Source organism: Rhinolophus sinicus, chromosome 2, assembly GCF_057876585.1.
Source record: "Rhinolophus sinicus isolate RSI-liver-muscle chromosome 2, RSI-T2T, whole genome shotgun sequence".
In the NCBI taxonomy this organism is placed as follows: domain Eukaryota; kingdom Metazoa; phylum Chordata; class Mammalia; order Chiroptera; family Rhinolophidae; genus Rhinolophus; species Rhinolophus sinicus.
This window is the reverse complement of record NC_142502.1, coordinates 41,983,741-41,987,759: the sequence shown is the minus strand read 5'-3', so window position 1 is coordinate 41,987,759 and position 4,019 is coordinate 41,983,741.

Sequence of the window (4,019 nt, the reverse complement as noted above, 5' to 3'; positions counted from 1 at the left end):
TAAAATAGTTAAATGATTTGGGGGTGTATAGCTGAATAGAAAATGAGATGAAATTACAAACTTCTACCTCAATATCAAATATCGTTCTCTCCAGCTGTTTCTATATACAGGATTTCTTTTTTCCTAACATATAAGATTATAGTAACAATTATATGCTAACACATTATAGAGTTTTTAGCCACAATTAATTTTTCAGGAGAAGAGAAATGTAGTTGTTTTAATTATTTTTATTATATAAATACATTTCTATGTCCTTTATTGGTTTTTATTGAAAAAGAAAGAGAGAGAGAGAGAGAGACTTTACTGATCTGCCAGATTGTAATAATTCTGTCAGCCCACTTGCCACATATGAACCACAGTTTGCGATAAGTCATTTTCAGTTAATTGCTAATTTACCTCTAAATTATTTAGTAGTTTTGATTTTGATTCTGCAACACCTAGAGGCAATGATCTGCACTAGAAACTAACAGCCTGTGAAAATTTGGTTTTAATAACAGTCATTTGCTCTTAGAAGTTAAGTAATGAAAATGTTATAAAAATGTTAGGGAGGAGGGAAAATATTCAAGAAGTACTTAGGGCATCTGAGAATAGAATTTGTTGAATATAAATTGATTTTAGAAGAAATTTTTTAGGTATTATAATCCCAAAATTACCTACCATTTAATGAAAATAATATTTGAGAAAAGTAAAACAAAAAGCCTGGGAGAGTTATTACATATTTAGAAAAAAAATACACACAATTTAAGTGAAAATAAATGCTATAATCAATTGCCTTCCAGTATGATTAGCATACATTTTTAAAAGTGACCTCTACATAGATAGATACTAGCTTCGAGATAAAATGATAGGATTCAAATTAATAACATCATGTATTGTAATAATTATGAGCTAATAGCTGTGTACTATGTGTCACAGTCTGTTCTTATTAATCTATAAGTGAATTCATTGAGGCATCACAAATAGTAATAGTACTCATAGGTACTATTACTAGCCTTATTGAATAAAGGAGGCAACTGAGGCATAGAGAGTCCATTTGCTCACAATCCTACCCATAGTCAACATGGAATGTTGACAAAAACTTTTGCTAGGAGGGCCAAATCCTGGAATAAGGTTTATCGACTATAGTAAAAGCCTTCCAATAAGTGATCATGTCTTGATGGCCAGCAAGCCAGCTTTTCTTTGGTGACTCAGGACTTTGGTAAGCACTTTTCAAAACTATAAAACTGTCTCAAAGGGTAAAGCTTTATATTTTATTGGAAAATTGTTATGCTAAATATTTAAACAAACTGCCTTGCTATGAATAATTCTACTAGCCCAGAAATTTCATTTTACGCAACTTTGAGATAATAGGTACTATTTTTTCATTAAAATCATAGAAAAGATTTTTCAATGAAAAATAGACATGGCGTTAGATGTTCTGTTCTGATTAAGGCACATACATGTTCTATCTCCCCGGGAACCAGTAGTTCAATCTATCTATCTATCTATCTATCTATCTATCTATCTATCTATATCTATCTATCTATCTATCTATCTATCTATCATCTTCCTTCTATTGTTTGTTCATTTATTTCACCATGGCGACTAACATCTAACCCTGACAATTCACCTAGCGTGTTTGAGCCACCTGTGACAAGTAGGATCCTACAATGGGTTATAGATAGAACTAGAATCAAGAACAAGCTCATTACTCTAACTAGAAAATTACTTTATATACCCCATGCTGTATTCAAGGTAGGGTAGGTAAGAAGACTTATGAAAAAAGGCCAGTATGTGCCTGACGGTAGTAATATCCTTCACTGCAGAAGGAAATCCCAGATAAGCATCGTCCTTACCATCTCACTAACTCAGTTTTATAATTAGAATATACAGAAAGCCTTAGTATAAGGTAGTATTGCAAAATGAGCCTTAAAATTAAACTCAGGCTCCGAACACTACCTAGTTGAACTTTTCTCTTTCCCCACATGACACACTTAGTCTCAAACCACAGTTTAACAGTACTGAAAACCTAAAGTTGGCTGAGCTTACCAAGGTCTCTGGATCTTGGGAAATTATCTTGCATTCATGTTTGAATGAGAAAGCAGAGGCATTATGTCATCATTCAAGTCAACTGAATCTGCTAGAATTTTATTTTATTTTGTTTCAAAATCACTTGTCTTTCTTCTCACTCATTCTACAGGCCACACTGAAGCCTCCCCTTTATCATTGCTTGTATCTATAGTGTTTAGATGACATCCTGCAGGAAACTTAATTAATTAGACATATGGGCAAAGAAGTGATGCCTGTCTTCATCCTTGCTCCTGATTTATTAAAATTTCAGTTCAACAAAACATTACAATTTACGTGGATAGATTCTGCAATATCAAAAGTGTATATTTCAAATTCCAATTCCTGTGGTCATATGAGAATATTTCAATATTATATTCCTTGATTTCTTATTTATATGAAATATATTTTGAGAATAAATGAAGGAAATTGAGATAGATAATGTAAACTAAAATTTAGATGATCGTGATTTTTTTTTTAAATGGAGGTACTAGTATAACTTTAATGGGAAAAGATCTGTAAATCTAACACAATACTAAATGTATTTATATTACATGTATGTAACCACGAAATAATCATATAAAATATTAAAGAGATAATTATAAAAGGGCTTCCTGTAACAAACATGTAACACCATCAGACTTGTCCCTTAATTTTATTAGGTAGATGCTATTATATTCACAAATTAACTAATAATAGAAACTCCTTGATTTATTTTGGATAAATCTATGTTTCTCAAAGGCACTCTTAGCAAAGCACCATAATTATTTTATTAGATATGACTTTTGCCTACTTGAGCTTGACAAACAAATCTAATGGTATGAAAGAATTTAATTTCAGAGCTGAATGATAATTTGTTAGGCACTATTAATTCACATAATTCAAAGTTAATTATGTTTGCAATATTAGGAGTGTGGTAATTTTGTTCTGTTGAGCTACAGCTTTTATGAAATTTTATATTCTGATTAAGCAAAACTGACTGACAAATATATATTACAAGTTGTAATATTTACCGGCGTTTTTCTGAGTGTACATGTGTATGTCTAATCAGATCATATTTTAGTCTAATTCAGTCATACTTGGTGGATTCTATATCTTCATGAAGTCTCTCTCATGTTTTGTTTGTCAAGACATATTAATTCTTTGGTTATTATTGAATGAAATTCTCAAATATCATTTGCTATTGTTGATTTTCTTCTTCATAACATAAAAGTTTGGTGTTTTTTTTGTTGTCTGAAGCTGTATTAGATCTGCAAAAAAATGAAAGAGTAATAAATTACACCCTAGATGCCTACCTACCCTATTTCAAAGCTCTCAACAGTTAATAACTTTTTAAAATAGTACTTTTAGCTAAATAATGAAAGCAATCATTTTTACTTAAAGTAAAGTAGTCTTGTCAACAGACTAGAATACACTGTATAGAGTTTTACTCTTTTTACAAACTGGAGCTGACTATAAATTATTGAAAACTGTAATGCCTTTATTAAAATGTGTTGAATTTCTTTGCTTTCTTTATGCTCATATTTTCCTGTCAGTCTTAAAAAGAGAGAAACCAAACCTGTTTTATAAAATAAATACTAAAGCTTTTCTTGATGAAATGCTCATATTTTACTTTGGTTTATTATTAAGATGTGCCTGCTTTCCATTAAGTCTTCTGGTTAATTACATTCAAGATTTTAATATGAATCCTTTCCATGTCGGTTAAATAGCTTTGAAGGTTGAAAAGAGAGATTTAAGTAAATCTCTGGCCATTAGAAAATCTCTACATAGAAACTTCATTTGTGTTTCCTAAATTCTGTTGAGCCACTGGTGTGGACGTTGGCCAGATGCCTCCTAAATTTGATGATGGTCATCTCTTTTTCCCTTAGCTATATTAATTATAAACCATTGTGCTTCAGGGCTATACAGAGCATCCACCTGAAAGCAGTGCTTTTGAACCTCTCGTTTTCACTAATGAGTCTTATATTTTGCTG